The following is a 22,857-nucleotide window of genomic DNA, read 5'->3' on the forward strand; positions in this document are numbered from 1 at the left end:
ACAAATTCCACTTTTGAAAACACTTCTTTTGACTTTTGATTCGTTATTTGGTAAGAATCATCAGTAGTGAACATGACTTGTTTCCCAAGCTTTATTTTTCAAACCAAATATCCATGAGTAAGTAAAAAGCCTAGGACCCACCCTTCAAATATTTTTCTATGCTTGGATTACATTCTCTAATTTTTTAAGTGCTTTCAGCTCACTGTAAAGAAAATTTGCTTGGCCAAGTTTATGTGTCATGAGAGTGAACTATTTCACTTTGAATTACCTTCATACCATGAATGGCGAATAGCTTATTACTCCCTATAATCCTAAAAGCAAAAGTACAATCTCATATTTACGTTGATACAATATAGACTCTTGATTCATCCATGGTACCAACCATTTCACTTGTGTATTCATGAGTTTATGTAGGAAAGCCACCTATTCTTTCTTGGATTTCTGCTCTGGCCATTCACTTTAACAAAACTCTTTAATTGGAACCTGAATACGAAAGTATAGTTTTGAAAAGGCACTTTTCTTACATTCAAAATGGCTTTTCATTCATAAGTATAATAGTGGTGTATATCTTGTGAAGTGTCTTTCATTTTGACGACAATAACTCAATGAAATGATGGTTTTTACCAATATTGCTGGTGAGGCATTATAGCTTTTTTTGCTTGTTTAAAAAGATCTACTACTATTGCCTCAAAATATCCTAACATCTTTGAAAAAATTATCATTTTATAGATTGCTAAAGTGAACACATTTAGCCTTTTCTCATCATTTAGGTGCTTCATAATGAATTCATGAAAAAATTCCTATGGTAAACACACATGGTCACACTTTCGTTTTGTGTTTAAATCCATGGTCTCCTTATCGATGTTCACAAGACTAGCTAGCTTCTTAAGAAATCTTGACTTATGTTTTTTGACAAATATCTTTTTTTGGAGATTTGAGCTACAAACTCAACAAAGTCAAGTATTCTTCCACGGTCGATGTCATGTCCATTTCGTTAAAGATAAAGCATTTGTATGAAGGATCCTAAAACTGAATAAATAGTTTGATTAGTGGATTTTTAACCTTCATTAAAATAAGGTATGTTATGCGTTAATGTTTCAGACAAAATCTTACTGTCTCAATGGGCTCATGCTTTTCCATATGTTGGCTAGGTTTTACAAATCATTCTGTTAAGGCTGAGACACACTTTTTTTGACAAAGTGTAAATGTATTCAACTAGTAACAATCTCACTCTTTTTGCTAGATTTTCTCTGATTGGATCTTTACTTCATTTGGTGACTTATAATAAGCGAATGCAGACGAAGAGCAATGCAATGTTATGTGGATTCCATGAAAGTTCTTTATCGAAAACTATTTTTAAGGTAAATATTTTTTGATGCAACCCTATGGATGTTATTATGAATCATGCAAAAAAAGAAAAACCAAAAAAAAAATGTAAAAAATAAAAGTTGTTAGTGTTACAAGATAAGTCGAAGGGAACAAGTTATAGGAACATATATCACAAAATATGATTCTTAATTTTTGGTTAATTCTAGGAAATGAGAAGGCACAGTTCTATTTAGGGTAGGTCTCTTAGATTTATTATATGTGGATCGAATTGAGAGTCTAAAGGTTCCCAAATTACTCTTTATTGTTGTCTATGCTGAACTAGTAAGGCACTCCGATCATCACCCAATGCGGGTTACAAATGAAAATGATTCAATTTAAGTGGGAGTATTTCACTAACCACTACAAAGACATTAAAATCTCATGAAAGTATAGGTACTCTATTCCTTCATAGAGGGACAAATCTCAGGTATAGAGCTCATATTATGCACATGCAAGATGAATGGTAAAATATTAAATATTGAAATTAAAATCAATGAATAAAAGAAATTAAAATACTGACAACCAAAAAGAAAATCAGAAAGGATTTTTTATTAAGAAAAACTTAGGCTTGGATAACAAAAAACTAATTATTAGTTCAACTTTCGAAATCCCCAGTAGAGTTACAAATCTATCATAATATATCAGTCTAGGGACTTGACAACTAGATTTAAAAATTATGAGTTGCTACCAATCTTTTTAGGTGTGATTGGTCACCAATCTCATCTTTAAATAAACCCAAAAATTAACTAAGATTTATATAAAAAAAATTCTTTTGTTATGCAAATGATAGTTAGGTTCAAGAGTACGGTTATATATGGGAAAGCTTATAGTACCTCCATGGTGCCCATCTGAAGACAGTACCAATTGATTTTATTTTTTCATTTAGCCTAACAAATATCTAAAGAATTTAATATTAAAAATTATTCTTCAATTACTCTAATATTTTAGCAAAAATTTAAGAATATTTCCTTATCACAAGAGTATTCAAGATATTTATTAGCATTCTTGAAGAGGTTCTGTCATTAGATTTTAAAAAAATATTTTTTAATAGTTATTTTCTTATTAAATTTTTTGATATTCTACAATTTTCTAAATACTTTAATATATTAGTAGTATTTAAAGAATAATGTCTTCCCCATAAATTTACATAGAAATTTCTATTGCAACTTTTTAGTAATTTCATTATTGGAAGATCCAAAAATTTTATTTTTCATTTTTCATGAAAAATTGACATTTTTCTTTTTTTTTTTCTAAAAGATTGTTTTTAAAATTTATTATAAGGAAAAGTTTATATTAACTTTCTCCTTAATTGATATTGTTTATTTTTATTCTTAAAAAATTTTAGAAAAAATTAATATTTCAACTTTTTACTTAACATTATTATTTATCTCATTTTATTTTTATTCTTAAAGAATTTAGGAAAAATTGATATTTCAAAATTTTCCTTAACCTTCTTTTAGAAAACAAAATTGTTTTTAATTTTTATTTTTAAAAAATATTTTAAAAAAATTGATATTTCAACTTTTTCCTTAATTTTTTCCAATTTCATTTTTTTTCCTAACAAAGTTCACACAAAAAAAAAATAAAAATAGAAATAAAAAGAATAAAAATATATAAAAAATTGAGCTAAAAAATATAAAAAATAAAAAAATTATGAAAGAAAATACAAAAAATTTCCTTGGTTAATGCAATCAACGATCCAATCGGTTCAATGCGTTTCAACTGGTTCATCCTGGTGCGATTCGGTATGGTTTAGAGTAGTTTGACAAGTTCAAAGCAGTTCTTGCCGATTCAATGCGGTCTAATGCAGTTCAAGCTAGTTTGGTTGATTCAACTCAAATGAGATGGGTTTTCGGGTCGAATGCACAGAACTCGGGTCAGGTCTTGCATTAACACTCAGATTTCTTACTTAGAATGGCGTCATTTTGCCTTTTTTTTACTATAAAAGCCACAAAAAAGTTTTTTCTTTTATTTTTCTCTTGCTTTTCTCTCTCTAAAAGAGAAACCTTCTCTATCTAAAACCCAATTTTTGATAGCTTTTGCTATTGCCTATCACTGTCATCACTATTATTGTTATCGTTGATCGCTGTCTCAATCCGATGGTCGAAAAATTCCTAAAAATTCACCCTTTGCTATTTTCAACTCCCTAGATACAAATTTGGCCTTCGTTTTACAAAAAATGGCATCAAACGGTGTAGATCAAGTTTGGAAGTTTCGATCATTTTTTTTCTTCTGATGCTGTGTTTTTTGTTCCAAAAGATGTGTGTTTGTGTTTTTTTTTTTTTTTGTGGTGGAAAATTAAAAAGGAACTTAAAAAGACTTTGGTAGTAAGCTTAGATTTTCAAAATTTTTTTTTTTTTCCAGTTTGGCAGGGGTTTTTTCTTTTAAGTTTTTTTTTTTTTCAATAGCTTGATTTCAGCTACCAATGTTTGAACAAAAAAATTTTAACTTTTTATTGTTATGATTTTTTATTATTATTAATTTTAATTGTTTTATTTTTATTTTAATTTAATTTTAGTTTTTTAGTGATTATATAATAATTAGCCCTGATAAACATGATTGAAATGTCTGAATGTAATTTGAATCCATTTTAATTAATCCAAACAAAATTAAGGTTTATAAGAATAATTTACGTTAAAGGTTTATTTAAGTACAAATTAAAAGTTTAAGAGTTTATTGGGATACAAATTAATGGATAATGGCTTACTGGGTGCAAATTAAATATTAGGGACTTATTTAAATACAATAAAAATATAAAAACTTATCTAAATAATGTGGTAAAATTCAATAATTTTTTTATTATTTTAGCATTTTTAGAACTAGTGACTTTTTTTTTTTGTGATTCGTGGATATATATATATATATATAAATTAAGTACCAAATTACGTAAAATTTTATCGCTTGTGTGTATAATTTATTGTTTGATAGTGCTTTTATTTTTGGATGATGATTGAATGGGCATTTAACCTAATAGATAGAATGGATTTTAAACTTTTTTTAAACATTTTCTTTAGAAAAAAAAACCTATAATTTAAAATGTTTTGAGAAAAATAGTTTTGGAATTAATTTGTACTTAGTTAAAGAAATAGAAAGGACGGAGGAAAGGAATAATAAATATGAATCTTTCTTCTTCTTCTTTTTTTACATTCTTTATTTTTGATAATTTTTATGTATAGGTTATTTTCCTTAAATTTTTTATAATGTAAAAGAATTTTAATAGCATCTTATAAATCTATGAATATATACTCATTTGTAAAATTGCCTCCAACAAAACACAAGGATTTTTTTTTCTTTTGATTTGAAACACAAGTTTTTTTTTTTTTTTTTTAGTATGAATGATAATTAACATTGTACTGAAAAGAAATGGAGAGAATTTCGATCTGAATAAAATAGGATCAAATAGAAATATTAGAAAAGATCATGGAAATGATGCCAAGGTTATGCATACAATATTGACGAGCGTTTCTATTTTCATCTAAAATGGTATATACCGGTATCAATATGTTTATAGAATATATAAATACATTCAAACATACCTTGATTACATACATCTATTATATGCAAATATAAATTTTAAAAATTATAAATATTTATATTCAAAATTTTAAATATAAAATATATGAAAGAAATATAAAAATTTTAGAAATCATAATCAGTTATCATTTAACAAGTTCAATATCCCAATTTTTTGAACATATTTATTTTGGATCAAATTATGAAATATAAAAATGATAGTAAGAGAGAAAGCATTTGAACTTTTATTAAAAGAATCAAATAAGTAAAAATATTTTTAAAAAATTAAAATAAAAAATCTTGTATTGGCTAGTGTGACCGGTTTAGTTTGTGACGAGCAATATGGATCAATCTATATACAAAAACCTAAATTGTAGTATAGACTTCTTATTTTACCCAAAGTTTTTTTGAAAAAGTTAAATTAATAGGGCTTAATTTAAGTTCGTTTTAATTCAAATTTATAATTAAATTTGGCCTTTTTTATTCATACTTAAATTTTTATTAAGCCAATATAAAAGCTCGATTTTGAGATTTGGAATTCATTGCTTGGATCTAAAATTTAGTTAATCCAGTTTGAAAACTTGATTTTGGTTCCACATTTGCTATTTGGTTTTAGGATTTGCCTTGAGTTCTTGAATGGCATTAAGCTTTGAATTTGTGCATTAGGCTTTTTCTAATGTAAATTGGACCAGAGCCCGATAAAATTTAGGGCGCTTAATTGCTTTTTATTTCTTTTTATTTTCTTTTATTACTTTATTATATACATTTGCTTTCGAAAAATAAAAAAGAATTTCCAAAAAATATAAAAAAAAAAAAATGAAGGAAAGACGAACGTGGTTCGAACTGAAATCTTGGTGAGATCACAGCTCTTTCTAGGATTAAATCCCTTGTATATAGAAATTCTAAAAAAAAAATTAATAAATTTTTTTAATTGGAATTTTTTAATTTAGAATCTGTTTTAAATTGAGATTAATCCCTATAAAATGACAAACAATTCATCCATAATTTGGCAACAATTCCATATTCAGCAATACCGGGAATATAATAGACCCAAATTTATGGCCAATAAAATCACAATTGCTCATAGAGCAACCGATTCACACAACAATAAAAAAATAATAATAAAATTCAAAAGAAAAAAAAAAAAAAAAACCCACTGAAGCCAGAACAATTATCTAGCAACAAAAAAATCTTTAGGATAAATCCTATGCTTTAGAGTATAGAGATTTTAGGGTTTCAATTGTGAGGGATTTTCTATTTCCTTTTCTTTTTTTAACTTTGAAATAGTGACCGAATAGAGGAAGAAGGTTCTAGGTCGTGCAAATGATGGGAAAACGGTAAAACTGGTAGCAACGGTAGAAGTGATAAGGTTTTTGGGTTTCGGGTTCTTGGTTTTCTTGAGTTTTTTTAAAGCTTAAAACCAGTGCAAATGAAGATAAAAAAGAGAAGATAAACATAGTAAAAAATCAAGTTATTTGGAATAGTGAAAGAGAGCGGTTTGGGGCTTAAAACTGTCGGTTAGTTTTGTAGATCTTGAAGAATCTATGGAGTTTAAAAAAAAAAAAACTAATATAATAAAGCGAAGAGGACGTCGAGAGGAACTTGATGCGTTCCCTTTCTTACTAACTACAAGTTCTGTAACTGAAATAAAAGAATGAAAGAAAAGGGAAGAAAATAGAGAAGAAAGTCAGAAAAGGCAAAGAAGAAGAAGAAGAAGAAGAAGAAGGAACAGAAGAAGATATTTCGAAGAGAGAGGATATTTATTTCATTCCACAAAACAAAATGAATAACACCATGCCCTCTACTGTCCTTTACCCCTAACTAAGACGCTTGATAGCTCCATCCCAAAGTCTCGGACTCACAACTTAATACTCACTCCCCCTTTTCTAATAGTAATAACATAAGGGCGTTGATGGTAGAAAAAAAAAAAATAAAGGTCATCCAATATAATCCAGTAAAACAGACACATATCAATACTCCCTGCATGAAGAGGATCTTAGTCCTCAAGGACCAAAGAACAAAATACCCATACTGCCAGACTTTACTGGAACATCCTTCTCATCCTTAAAATTCAACCTCGGTAGCCTCAGTTGTTGTCATCAAAGAGGTCACACTTGCAGTAACGTCAACAGCTCCTTTCACTTCAGCATTTGAAGCTACGACAATATTTCGGGTCTCATCCTGTTTTTTCCAGGCTCTTCATAATACCCTTTTAAGATTGACTAAAAAGATATTACGAATATATCTTTCTTGCCATAACCCATAGACCGTAAAACTTTCTTAAAAGAATGGATTTCTTTCCAAGCCCATAAACATTTTCCTATTAAACCTCACTTAATAATAGAACAAGACCTTCTTGCATGTAGAAGTCGATAATTGCCTTTTATTTTTCTTAGCAAGAACCTGCACTCTTGGGTTGCCAAGATTTATTACAACCAAGGCTCTAACTATGATGCCCTTGGATCTAACAGTCTCTAGTTGTTTCTTAAGCTCAGATACTTTCAAACCCCATCGGTAGCTTCGTCTAGATAGTATGGAACCAAAGTTCCACCCTGCAGAGCAATTGAAGCAAAGTACATAGGATACTAAGTAATGGGATAGAGAATTCCATCCATCTCAGATTCTATCAATAATTGCATCGCCATATGCACTGCAGGCTAGTACTGTTGGTCAAGAAAATATTAATTGGATCAATAGAAAAGCCATCACGAACATCAATTCCAATAGCAACAGTATCATGTAGACCCTCGATACGCTAGCTGTGACTGTAGGCACCAATTGCCCTTCACTAAGGAGTAGGTAAATAAATACTTGCTCCTATTTCCATCAATATCTAAATCTGGTAATGTTTCACATCGTTTTAGTATTTCTCCCAGCTTGTATCTTTCCTTGTTCTCGACAATCTCGTTGACAACTATATTTTCTTCTGATGCATTTAGCATACTCCCAATTCTTAGTTGTTGAAGAGCAGCTTCAAAAGCCATATTATTCTACATAGAATGCTTGATGATGCTAACTACTGCAACGAGATTCTGCTCCATATATGGGTGTTTAGGTTTCAACAATCAGTGTAGCTTGCTAGTAGTTATCGACACTGCTTAGCAATGTTAAGAAGTCTTTTGTTTGGCAAGCTAGTACTTTTATCCTTTACATGGACAGTAATGTCTCACCAGTCACAAATACCAATAATAATTGTTAGCCGCTCCGTATCGAAAGCAGCCACAAAAGGCTTGTTCGAAATAATAAAATTGATTAGCTCAAACAACTTAGAACAGTACTGGCCACAATCACCATTACCTTCAAAATCATTACTCCATAACTCCGAAAACATTGTGCCAATGACAAACTATTCTTTCTTAAGCATTCATTGGAAAGAGATAGAATTGTACTTCAAATATAATCATTCATAGAACTTTAAATCTTTTTCTTTTCACTATCATCTTGAGCTGAAGTAAAGCCCACATTTGTAGTAGCTAACCCATTTTTAGACGAATATATTGAAAGCTTTGATTTTGATATCAAATCCTTCATTAGTACTAATGGATAATCTAATAATGTATAAAGAAGATCATATATCTTAAATAATGTGGAAGACTTAATTACGGAAGCACAATGGAAGCATTGTTACAGAAGTGTTGGTGGAAGAAATGCCAACTTAATTTACTGATCGAGGTCAAGATCATGCATTCGAAAGTTGTCCACTGTCCACAGCATAAGTTCTTAAAAACCGAAGTATGATATTCCTCAAAAAGTTCACAAGAAATGTCTTATTCCTTTGCTTTGTCAATCCCTTTCTTTTCCTCTCTTGTTCTCTATATGACTTACCACATAATCCCACATATGAATGATACTTATCTCATTTTTTGTTTAGATAAACATATTCATCATTTTCAGCATGGTTGAATTCAAAGCTAAATATTGAGAGAAGAGACAATTTCATTTTTCTCATCCCACACAAAAAAATGGTCAAATGCCATTTTTCTTTATCCTTTTGTTGTGGCCGATTGCCATATTTAAAGAAAGTGTCGAAAAGGGTTAAAAATTTGTATTTATGGTTTTAATTAAAAACCAACAAACATTAATTGCCCTTGGCAGTTTTTTTTTTCTTAGTTCTTAATAGAGGAATTTATCGTCCCATTATGGGCGGATATCTCCTACATCTGCCACTCGTACAAAATGGGTAGCAAACTCTCATGATCAAGAAAACATTTTCTCTACTCTTTGTAATGGGTTCATACAAGGAAATAAGATGTGCAACCAGTATACTATGAGAGTTTAGTTGCTATATGACTATTAGGTGCATTTAGTAGCTCAAAATCACATCTAGTTACTTATACAATTGTTTGGTATGTATAGTAACTCTCAAGTACAAGTAGAGTAAGTATGCAACACTTTAGATCCATTCAATCACATTTCAAGTTCCTCGTGATCTCCCTTTTATTATATTGCATGATATACTTGTTTATTCACAATTATATTCGACATCTCAAACATGATTGGCCGGCCTGTGAATGTAACAAAAAATAACTCCAGAATGATATTCCCTCATTCTAGAATCTTTCCATTTCAATTCAATTGCTCTTCAAATATGTCCCATTAGATTGAATCTTCCATGATCATTGGCAACATTTCAAGATAGCTAACTGTAGACACCTCAATCTGTTCGGGGGTCTACTTTTGATTTTTGCTAATAAAAAATAAAAAATGAAAAACTAAAAAAATTGAAAAAAATAGGTAGTTGAATTTGGGTGAAATTGTTGGAACTAGATTGAGTTTAAGTTTGGGTTGAATTTGAGATTTCTATCTGAATTAGGGTTCTTTGGATTAAAACTTTATAAATATAGACCCTAATTAAGGCTGGAGGAGGCACATAGACACATATAGAGATCACACAGCAAGCAGAAATAAAAAAAAAAAAATCTAGAAGAGCTTGCAACAATTCTAAAATTTTTAGGTTTTTGTTCAAAAAATTTTGGTAGATTTTTTGGAAAAATCTAGAAAATTTTCAGATTTTGACAAAATTTTTTAGTTTTCGATGAATTTTTTGGTGTCAGTTGAATTTTCGACAGGTTTTTTTGAACTCGGTTGAAGATTTCGATACTAGTTGAATTTTTTTGCAACCTTTTGGTGAACCAACTCAAATTTCGGTGATATTTTTCAGAATCCAATGAAGATTCAACCAGAGTTCATCCAACTCTAGAGAGAGAGAGAGAGGAAAGAAAGGGAGAAGAGAGAGTGAGGAAAGAAAATATGAGGAAAAAATCAGAATTCAAGCTTTTATAGCCTTACCAAAATGACGTCGTTTTGGCATTTAAAAGGCCCCAGTATCCGTATGTTTTTATTCGGGTGACCCGACCCGACACAACCTACTTTTGCCAACCCGCATACCAGCCAATCCCTTAAGCCTAGCCAAGCCACCAAGCCGCGTCTCCCAAGTCACTTTTTGAGCCACCAAAGCCGTCGAGCCAAGCCGTTTCACAATTTTTGTATTTTTTTCCTTTTTTCATTTATTTTATTTTTTAAGTATTTTTTGCATGAATAAATTTTGAGAAAAATTAAAAAAAGTATAAAACAAGAATAAAATGTTTTTTTGAGAATATGTATTAATTATCCAATAATGGAATTTTTAGAAATTTCAAATGGTAAATTTTTATAAATTTCCTAAGTGAGAAATATTTCTCTAAATTTGTCCCAAATTATGGAATGATTTAGATAAAATTTCAATAACAATAATAATATTTATTTTCAAACCAAAAAATAAAAATAGAAAAACAAAATAAAAAAATTTAAATAAAAATTTTGGAATTAAATACAAATTACCTAAGGATAAGATTCTTAGAAATTTCAAATGGTAAATTTCTAAGAAATCTCTAGGTGAAATTTTTTTTCTAAATTTGTCCCAAATTGTGGAATAATTTAGATGAAATTTTAATAAAAGTAATTGTATTCTTTTCCAAATTTGGTTGAAAATATTTGATAATTATCCAATGATGAGATTCTTAAAAATTTCAAATAGTAAATTCCTAGGAAATCTTTAGGTGGGAAATTTCTCTAAATTTGTTCCAAATGGTAAAAAAATTTAAATGAAATTTCAAGAAAAGTAATTGTCATATTATTTTCTTTTCTTCCAAAAAAAAAAGGAATTTCTAAATAGGCTCAAATAATGGAGAATTTAAAAATTCAAAAGAGAAAATATTTCTAATTTGGCCCAAATGGTGGAATAATTAAATATATTTTTGACAAAAAAATAATAAAAAGATTAAATCTTTTTTTCGACGCGGAGCCTCTTCAAGAAAACAAATGAGATTCTTGAATACTCTTGAGGTGAGGAAGTATTTTTAAAAGTTCTGCCAGATTGATGGAAAATCTTCAAAATTATTTTCAATATTTAACGTAAAGCTTAGAACCATTAGAATCATGATCTTAGGATAAATTTAAAATAAAATAGTACCATCCTTTGGATATAGCACCTTCCATACATGTAACAAAACTCCTGAACCTTGCTCTGATTAGTATACCCAAACCTCTTCTTTTAGGAACCCTTAGTCAAGCCTATGAGCTATTTAAGAGGATAGATTCCTTAGGTGGCCAATCACACCTAGTTAAAAAAGATTGGTGACGATTCCTTTTGTTAAGTTTAGCTATAGATTTATAGATCTATATGTTATGATAGTTTGGTAACTCCACTACGGACAGCCATAGAGAGTCAAGCCATAAACTTTTAAATTTATTGTATTCTTTAGTCTAATGGTTTTAAATTGAAATTATTTGTGTTATCTATTTACTAACGTTTTTGTCTTTTTTGTCTTTTATTTTTAGAGCATGAAACCTATATGTTCCTTCACACACACACTATCATATGCATTTGCATTATATGAGCTCTATACCTGGGCTCCATCCCTCTTTAGAAGGAGTAAAGTACCTACACTCTTGTGAGATGATAATCTTCGTAATGGCTAGCGAAATACTCCCGTTCAAATTGAATCATTTTTGTTGGTAGCTTGTAATGGGTGAAGATTAGAATGCCTTACTAGTTTGTGAAAGACTACGATGGAAGGAACAATTTAGGAACCATTAGTGATCAAAGTCACCTAAACTTGCATATAGTGTACACTTAAGAGGCTAAAGATAGAGCCATTTCTATCCATTGATAGATATAACTTGAAGAAAAGACATAAAAAGAAACAGTTTGTGATCTAACTATTTTGTTTATTTAAATTTGTGCATTTGCATTATCATGTCATGCATCATTTTTATTATCATATGCAACATTGTACATCTGCATCATTTTCATATTAGATTTCATCCATTTCATTTATGCATCAACATACCAAACATAAAGCATATCATATCATTTTTTATCATAATTATGGTATTCAAGGTTTAAGGATAGCTCCACCAACCAAGAATCCCACACAACCAACTTACCAATATAATATAAGAGCTCAAGCTAGACAAATGGAACAAGAAAATTTTAATCATTTTGAGAGGATAGAGAAAGTTTAAGAGAAGTTGAAAGGAAAGTTGAGTAAGATTTTGGATACCTTAAATAAGTTAAACAAGGGAAAAAAATAGAAGGGAATACTAGCCAATAGAACCATCCATCACAAGAAGTGGATAACCTTTTATACCCTTCTGGTTTTAGGCTGCAGTAAGCCCAGTCCACATAAGATCCACCACCACAGCAGTTCACATATCCTGTAAGATATACATACCTTAGAATACCATCAACTTCAAACCCAAGGTAGTACCAAAGTTATGTAAATCCTGTCTTTACTAAGAAAGAAATAGAACCAGTACCAATCCTTAACTTAGATGATCAAAAAAAGAAAGAAAAACTAAAGCCTAAGGAGAAGAAGACTTTAAAAGCTTCAAAAGCTTAATAGAAGATGAACTTATTAAAGGAAAGGTTATGAGCCATAGAGGGCATCAATTTTTATAGTTCTATAGATACTGTTGGGCCCTATTTAGTTCTAGATGTGGTATTCCTTCGAAGTTCAAGGTGCCAGAGTTTGAGAAATATAATGGTACAAAGTGTCTGAAAACCTACATTATTATGTACTGTCAAAGAATGGTTGCCCATGCTCACAATGAAAAACTGTTAATGTATGTTTTTCAAGATAATTTTACAAGCTCTTCTGCTAGGTGGTATGTCCAACTGGATAGAACCCGTATTCGTTCTTAGAGTAATATGGTCCATGACTTTATTAATTAGTATCAGCATATCATAGACTTAGCCATTGATCATCTATCTTTGCAGAACATGAAAAAAAGGCAAATGAGTCATTTAAGGAATACAACCAAAGGTAAAAGGATGTAGCTTTTCAAGTGCAACCCCTTTTAACTGAAAAAAAAACTATAGTGTTGTTTGTCAGCACTTTGAAATCTCGCTATTATGAAAAGATAATAGAGAATGCCACAAAGAATTTTGCTAACATGGTAATCTCAGGCAAAATCATTGAGAATGCCATTAAAAATTGCAAGTTGAAAGGAGGGGAATCCAATAAGGTGCTAGAGAAAAAGAGGTAAAATCTCAAGTCATAAGCCTTGACAGACAATTTAGGGGATATCAACCATATTCACCATAGAGTTACTCCCTATACTATCCTACTGTGAACAATACCTTATCCTATCCATACAAGCCAACCTAATTACCATCTTATCCATCAACATGCCAGCCTATTTTTAGCCTCCAAGCTTCCGTATACAACTTTAACATTGAACCTTTTGTAAGACCCCAGATTTGTCTTACTAACCCAATAAGTGGTTCACAAGAGCAATAAACTACCTGAGAAAAACCCATTTTTGATCCAATCCGCATGACTTATACAAAATTATGTTAAGAGCTCTACAATAACCACTTGATTGCCTCCAGCTGTTTGGAGCCACTCAAGCCACCCTATCCCTAGTGGTATGATCCTACAGCTTACTACGACTACCACTATGAAATTGTTGGTCATTCCACTAAAAATTTCAATGCTCTAAAGCATAAGGTGCAACAATTGATCAATGATAGAATGATAAATTTTGATCAAGATGGGGTAACAACACCTAATATTAGTGGCAATCTATTGCCTAATTACAATGTCAATGCTTCGAGTGAAGATTAAGAACGAGTGTGATTTGAAAAGATCTGAAGAGTTGTAATGAATCAAGGGGGCAGGATGTCAATAAAAATCTTTCACTTGATTGCATGAGGCATAATTTTGAAAAGAAAAAAGGATGTTAAGGCTGGTTGGATATTGTTTGTCACTCTAGGTTTTCTTTTAAAATAATGTTAGAATTTTTTTTTTTTGCAATAAGATTTCATTTGTTATCATTTTAATGAAAGGAAAAGATAATGCATTTCATTACATTTTCTCTTTCATCTAGGCCACTATTACATGCTTTGTTACTTGTCATATCTTTTTATTCTCATTTTTAATGGTGAATGTTTAGACAAGAACAACAATAATTCTATGATTTAATATTGAGAACTCATTCACATTGATATGAGAAGACTATTTGAGCGAAAGAAGCCAGCTATTAGTAGGTGTGAAATAGATATGTCTTGAAGATGTGTAGTTTTTATAAAGAACCATGAGCTTGTTTTTGTTCAATAGGTGATGTTCAAGGAAAACATTCACATTTGAGATGAAAAATGGTTATCTTTCTTTTACCATTCGAAAAACCATTCATTGCTATCTTTTTTAGCCTAGTAAGATTTCTTTTTCTAAAGAACCTTCACTAAAGATTACCCTCCACACTGAAGGGCAATTTAAAAAAAAAAAAGAAAAAAGAAAAAAGATCACAAAAGGTCTCAAAAAAAGAAAAAAAATAAAATGAAAAAAAAGAGAAATAAATGCCACACATGATTATGGGCAAAGTAATGAAAATCTTTTTGTGAAAAATGAAGTGCATGGGAAAAGGAAAAAGTCATGAAATGATGTGAAATGGGGCAAAATGCCAAACTGCATCACATGATGAAAAATGATCCTTTGGTTTTAAACCCTTTAAATATGTGTTTTGAGCCTATTTTATCTATTTCTTTCATGATCCCTCACCATAGCCTACATTATAACCTTTAAAAGTCCATTTGAATCAAATGTGAATGCTAAAATTGAATTATCATATATTAGGCTAAAACATGCTTATAATGGGGTAATGGAATGTGTTTTACAGATTGATGTGTGGGAGATATCATTAATGGATGAAGAAATTAAAAAAAAAACAAAAAAAAAATGAAAAAAGAAATGGGAAAAGAGGAAAAAAATAAAAAATAAAAAAGAGAGAAAATGAATACTCAAATTGAAAACCCAAAAAAGGGATTTGGATAGCAAATCTCTGAGTTGAGAGTTGGATAAATAGTTCACATGGAGGAAGGTCAAAAAAGATATCTAAAGCTGGGGCAGAGTTCAATGAGCTTAAAATGATCTCAAAAGTCAATGGAGTGAGTTTTTGAAAAAGAATTTTGGATTAATGTTAAGAATTGCCTGAGTATTCATTGTTTGGATATTGTTACCCTATTTGTTCAATACCATTCCTAAGGACATGCTTTGAATTTGCTCCTTTGTCCATTTGTTTTTGTACCAGACTCACTCCTTATTGATTACTTTTCCCTTAATTCACCTTATGCTATCTTATTGTTGCATCCCTAAAATAAATTGAGAAAATGTTTGATTGCATTATAGTTGCCAAAAATTGAAATGATGATGAGTGAATGATAATGTGCATAAAAGATTCTTGCATTCCTTTGAAAAGAAATCTTGAATGATAAGGGACAAAAAAAATGCCTGAAGCCTGCATAGATAACACATGTATGGTGATGAATATGGTGATGAATTGGTCAACATAACTTGTGAGTTGTGATCGGATGATGGAAATAATATGGATCAGAGGATAGAATTTATTTTGAAATGGTTAGTGCTGAAAAGCCCGTGAATTATGGTATGGATCAATGGACGAAATTTGTTTTGGAATTGCTAGTGCTAAAAAGCCTGTGAATTACGGCCAAGTATCAATTGATGAAACTTGTTCTAAATGGTTAATGCTAAGAAGTTGAAAAAGAAAGATAAGAGACGGTGGAGCTTTGAGAACCAAAATAACTACAATTAATTAAAATTTTATGACATGGACATCTGCATTACATGCATTAAGTTTGCATTATTGTTTGGAGAATATTTGAAAGTTTGATTTGGCTATACGTTTGCATTATGCAATAAACATTTGAATCATGATTGAGAATATGACATTTGTAGTATTGTGAGGGTCTAAATTGTTGCATTTGCATCATTGATCATGACATTCATCACATACAAAATTTTTATTTTGATAAAAGTTTGAAAGTCATTTGGAAAAGAAATTTTGAATCTTTAGATAAAGTCTTTTAAAACAAGATCGTGAATTCTCAAATGAGAATCCTTGAGTTTTCAAATGAGAATCTTTAAATTTTTATGTTCTCAAATGAGAGTATTTAAATTTCAAATGAAAATCTTTGAGATATGAAATTCTAAGATTTATTGAATGTGAACCTTTGAACTTGAATGAAAAGCTTTGAACTTTTGGATGTGAATCTCTAAAATTCGAATGAGAATCTTTAAACGTTGGATGTGAGCCTTGCAATTTGCATGTGAATCTCTGAATTAAAACTTTGGATGAAAATCTCACAAATGCAAATCTTGCAAATCTAAATTCTTGTATATCTAAAATTTTACGAATCAAATTCTTGTGAAACTGAAATTTTAATAATCAAATTTCAGTGAAGTCTTACGAAGCTGAACCTTTGAACTTCGAACTCAAATTATGAATCTTTGAGTTTTCATTTCATCATACATGATCCATGATTTCTCTAGACATGATTGTTGAGAAGCCTTGTTTATTTTTCAAAGTCGTTGAGTTTCTGCTTAGAAGAGCTTTATTTATTTTTTCAAAGCCGTTGAGCCTCTACTTAGAGGAGTCTTATTTAGTTTTTTCAAAGTCATTAAGCCTTTGCTCGAAGGAGCCTTATTTATTTTTCCAAGGTCGTTGAGCCTCTGATTAGAGGAGCTTTGTTTATTTTTTCAAAGTCGTTGAGCCTCTGATTAAAAGAGCTTTATTTATTTTTCTAAAGTCATTGGGCCTCTGTTTAAAAGAGCTTTATTTATTTTTCGAAAGTTGTTGAGCCTCTATTTAGAAGAGCTTTATTTATTTTTTAGAAGTCATTGAGCCTCTGTTTAGAGAAGCCTTATTTATTTTTAAAAGTTGTGGAATCTCTGTTTAGAGGAGTTTTTATGTTATTTAAGGAGTTTGAGTAAAAAAAAAAGTGTGTTGCGTTGATTGGATTGTCTACATCTTTGCATAATTGTTGTTTCATGAAAAATGTGCAAAAATGGGTAGCTATAAACACCCCAATCTGTTCATAGGTCTATTTTTATTTTTGCTAATAAAAAATGAAAAATGAAAAAATAGGTAGTTAAATTTGGGTGAAATTGTTGGAACTGGGTTAAGTTTAAGTTTGGATTGAATTTGGGATTTCCATCTGAATTAGGGTTTTTTGGATTAAAACCCTATAAATATAGACCCTAATTGAGGTTGGAAGAGGCACACAAACACACCTAGAGATCACACAGCATGCATAAATAAAAAATGGTATCCATAAGAGCTTGTAGCAATTCTAAAATTTTTAGGTTTTTGTTCAAAAAATTTTGGTAGTTTGTTTGGAAAAATCTAGAAAATTTCCAGATTTCGGTTTAAATTTCTAGTTTTCGACTGCATTGATTGAATTTTTCAGTAAACTTTTCGATATCGGTTGAATTTTTTGACAAACTTTTGGTGAACCAACCTAAATTCCAATGACATTTTCCAAAATCCAATGAAGATTCAACTAAAGTTCATCTAGTTCTTGAGAGAGAGGGAGAGAAAAAGAAGGGAGGAGAAAGAGCGAGGAAAGAAAATCTGAGGGAAAAATCAAAATTTGAGCTTTTATAACCTCACCAAAATGACATTGTTTTGGCATTTAAAAGGCCCCAGGATCTGCTTGTTTTTATTCGGGCAACCCAACCCGAGCTTAACCTATTTTTGTTAACCTATGTACCAACCGATCCCTTGAGTTGAGCCGAGCCAAGTCGCCAACCCGCATCCCCTGAGCCATTTTCTATGCCTGAAGCTGAGCCACCAAAGCTGCTGAGCCGAGCCATTTCACTATTTTTGTATTTTTTCTTTTTTATTTATTTTATTTTTTTGAAGTATTTTTTCCATGAATAAATTTTGAGAAAAATTAAAAAATATATATAAAACAACAATAAATTTTTTTTAAGAATAAGTATTAATTATCCAATTATGGAATTTTTAAAAATTTCAAATGGTAAATTTCTATAAATTTCCTAGGTGAGAAATTATTTTTCTAAATTTGTCCCAAATAGTGGAATGATTTAGATAAAATTTCAATAACAATAATTAATATTTATTTTCAAACAAAAAAACAAAAAAATAAGATAAAAAATAAAAAAAATTTAAATAAAAAATTTGAAATTAAATACAAATTACCTAAAGATAAGATTCTTAGAAATTTCAAATGTTAAATTTCTAAGAAATCTCTAAGTGAGAAATTTTCTCTAAATTTGTCCCAAATGGTGGAATAATTTAGATAAAATTTCAATAAAAGTAATTGTATTCTTTTCCAAATTTGGTTAAAAATATTTGATAATTATCTAATTATGAGATTCTTAGAAATTTCAAATGGTAAATTCCTAGGAAATCTCAAGGTGAGAAATTTCTCTAAATTTATCCCAAATGGTTGAAGAATTTAAATGAAATTTCATGAAAAGTAATTGTCATATTATTTTTTTTTCTTTCAAAAAAAAATAAAAGCAATTTCTAAATAGGCCCAAATGGTGGAGAATTTAGAAATTCAAAAGAGAAAATATTTCTAATTTGGTCCAAATGGTGGAATAATTAGATGTATTTTTGACAAAAAAAAATGATTGAACCTTTTTTTCGATGATAGAGCCTCTTCAAGAAAACAAATGGGATTTTTAAATACTCTTAAGGTGAGGAAGTATTTTTAAAAGTTCTGCCAGAATGATGGAAAATATTAAAAATTATTTTCAATATTTAACATAAAACTTAAACCATTAGAATCATGACCTTAGGATAAATTTAAAATAAAATGGTACCATCCTTTGGATAGGCATGTAGAGGTGCTATAACCTTTCCCATATATAACCAAACTCTTGAACCCTATTTTGGTTAGTAGAGCTGAACCTATTCTTTCAGGGACCCTTAGTTAAGCTTAGGAGCTCCTTAAGAGGATATATTCCTTATATGGCCAATCACACCTAGTTAAAAAAAATTGGTGGCAACTCTTTTTATTAAGTCTAGCTATAGATTTGTGGATCTATATGTTATGACACTAACATTAAGCTAAAACTTTAAGAAACATTCAAAAGTCTTCAAAGGTACTAAATATGAGATTCTCTTATCTTAAAGGTCTTACACAGTAAGAAACAAAGATATATTCTTCTGTTACTCTTATTGGTTGAATAATGCACGTGTGGTATAAAACACATGCTACGATATTACTCTCTTTTTCCCATGGAGTGTGTGTCTTTATCATTATATATCAATACTGTACAGGTGATAATTCAAATATTCCAATATCTAACTTAAGTCCATAACTCTACTTGATTTCAAAAAAATCAACTAAACTTTCACCTGGCATTTAAAATAGACAAAGTGAACTGTAGGATATTCACTTTCAATTAGAAATCTCAATTTCAAGTGACCTCATCTTGATCCCTTATCAAAGCAATTCCATTTTAAGCTTGGACTCTTGATCCATAGCTTAAAGCTAATCTCATCTTTATGGTGCCAAACCATAGAGGTGATTGCCTGTGTGAAAATGCATATCCTCTATTCGACATACATTTAAAATCATATCATATATTTTCATATATATATAATTTTATGCATGCTTCACAAAACAAAGTGCTAAACTTTAATGGCATTAATCACATTCAATATAAGTCAACTCAAATGGGAAAAATCATACATTGTTCACATGGAACATCTTAATTAGTACATCATTATTTACTTAACTCTAGAGATTTCATGTGGCTATGAAACATATCTCTAGGCATGGGCTTAATTAATGGATCAACAATTATCCCATAGTTGGAAATTTACTTGTTGACTTTCTTTTGTACTACCATGTCTCTTATAAATTTGTATTTGGTATCTTCATGTTTGGTCTTAGGGATATGTTTGTGAACGTGATAATTTTATTTTTTATAAAATTATCATAGGATTTTATGTTAAATTATAACACTTCTATACTTGATTTTTGCTTAAATTAATCCATTTTCTACTTAAATGTGCTAATTGTCCTAACTGTATGTAAAATGAAAAATTGAGGGAATTAAATTGAAAATACACTTGAAAGGATAAATTCAAGATGAAGTGGCTGAATTAAAGAGCTAAATGTGGAGGCCAAATGGGATGCAAGATGCTAGCTAAAGACTTGAAGAAAACAAGCATCAAGTGGCGTCAACATTGGATGCAATTAAAGACTAATTTTCAAGGCCATTTGCAATGGTATTTGCTTTGATTTAAGGCTGGTTTTGAGCTAAGTTGGAGCTGCATGTGAAATGTTAATTTGAAGTTTAAGTGGCTGATTTGATGAGTTAAATTAGGAAGCAAACATGGTGCAAAAGCTAGGTGGAAATTTAAGCTAAACAAAGCATCAAGTGGCATCACTTGTAAGTTATTTTTGGGGATGATTCTTGCAAGAGTTCTAACTATTAAATGAGCTAAATTGAAGCTAAAATTAAGCCACATTGGATGACATTTAAATATTCATTTTATACTAAGAAGAATTGGCAAAGAAAGAGAGAGAGCGAAAGGAACAAAGCGGAAGTCAACAAGTTGGAACACAATCAAAAATAAAAGTCAAGCATGGCTACTGGTTTGCATGGCTCAAGAAACCGTTTATGAGCTTAGAAAAGACCTAGGATAGGACTAGAAAATAAGACATTTTGAGGAAAACAAAGGGAGGACCAAACCTGCCATTGCTTGGAGCATGATTTTTTTTCTTGCATCTTCCTACATCAATGTGACTAGTAGGTAGCCTTTGTTGATTTTGCAATGACTTTTAAGGAATGATTTCATCTTGTTTGCATGTATTTAATAAGGGCTTGACTTATGCTTAGGGAGGAAGCTTGGAATTTTACATTTTGCTCTTCTTCTCTTAACGTTTTTGGCAATGAATTTTCAGCTTACATTTTTGGTTTTTCCTAGTTTTGGTTCTTTCTACTTTCTGCCTTACTTTGTTTTACGTTTGAGCTTTTGATTGGAAGAAAAGGATAGTCCAAGGTGGCCTTTGCTTGAGAAAATTCTCATGGGGGCCTAAGAGACTTGATTCTTTCTTTTTATTTTTAATTCATGCCTAAAAGACTTTGTATTTATTTCTACCCATTTTTCTTTTTGTTTTATGTTCTACCTTGTAGTTTTTGGTGCATGTTTTTATAGTGATTTTGCATTGATAAGATGATAAAAAACAATGTTGGTTTATGTTTGTTGAAATGGTAAGGAAGTAGTTTTGGTTTCCAAGCATTTTCATGCATTTTTCTTTACTAGTTTTCAAAACTTGTTTTGCATTCATTTCCAGTTCTGTTTTGGTGAAGTTCTCCTACATATTTTTTGTTCATTTTCATGTGTATTTTAAGATTCTAGGCTTAGATTTCATGTTACATTTATGCATTTTTTATTTTGGGTAGCATTTAGCTTATTAGATTTTCATTTTAGGCCTTTATTTTGCTTTCGGTTTGAAACTGTTTTGCTCATTTTCTGGTCAGTTTTAGGCAAAGCTTTCCTGCACCTTTTTTGTTTGTTTTTATATCTACTTTAAGGTATTAAAACTGTTTTTGTAAATTCCTTAGGTAGGATTACATTTGCCAGGCATTTTAGTTGATAGGTCTTAGTGTCCATGCATTCTAATATTTGGCTTTGCATTTCATTTTCTGCATTTTGTGTTCTATTTTAGGGAGGGGTCACATGCATCTTTTTGGTTAATTTTTGAGTCTATTTTAAGGTAGTAAAACAATTTTTTTAATTTCCTTAGGCAGGGTCAAATTTGCATAGCATTTTAGGCCATAGGTTGCGTGTAGTGTGCATTTTTCGGTTTGGTTTTGCACTTTAAATTTTTGTATTTTCGGTTGGTCTTCAAACCTCTTTTCATACATAATTTTAGTTCATTTTTAGGTATATTTTATTTAGTTCTATTAGTTTTTATAATGCCATATAGATTTAGATCATTTTCATTTAGTAAAGTAGGCTAGGTTGCATTTTAGTTTTAATTACGGTGTTTAGCAATTTTATTTATTTTATGTGTTGTTCTACATTTTTCATTTGTCATTTTCATTAAGATTAGCTTAGATTTAATTCTGGTTGTATGTCTTAGGTTTTAGGTTAGTTAATTGAGGAGTTTGCATATAGTACACTAGGCGTTCGATGAAATGAAGAGTTTGCATATAGTATACTAACTGTTCAATGAAATGCCTCAATGAAAATTGATGGCTATTTCATTTAGGATCTTAGTTTAGCTTTTAGGTAACCTTTAATTTTTATTTTTAGGACATCATTCCATGTATTCCCATGCTATTTTCATGTTTAATTTTTGTTTCATGCACCTAGTATACTAGATGTTCGATGAAATGCCTCAATGAAAATTGATGGCTATTTCATTTAAGATTTTAGTTTAGCTTTTAGGTAACCTTTAATTTTTATTTTTAGGACATCATTCCATGCTTTTTTCATGTTTAATTTTTGTTCCATACATTACATGCTTCCAGGCTAGATTAGGATTTTTCAGTGAGTTCATTTTTAAATTAAATGTTAATTATACTTTTTATATTTTGTTAAGTTAATTTCACTTTTTATTGCTAATTCCAGGTTTTGTTTTCCATCCCTCTCTTCTTAAATTTTTAAATTTAAATTATGCTTTTAATTATATTTAATTTAATT

This window comes from Durio zibethinus, chromosome 10, assembly GCF_047325235.1.
Source record: "Durio zibethinus cultivar Kanyao isolate XHJ-2024 chromosome 10, ASM4732523v1, whole genome shotgun sequence".
Taxonomy (NCBI): Eukaryota; Viridiplantae; Streptophyta; class Magnoliopsida; order Malvales; family Malvaceae; genus Durio; species Durio zibethinus.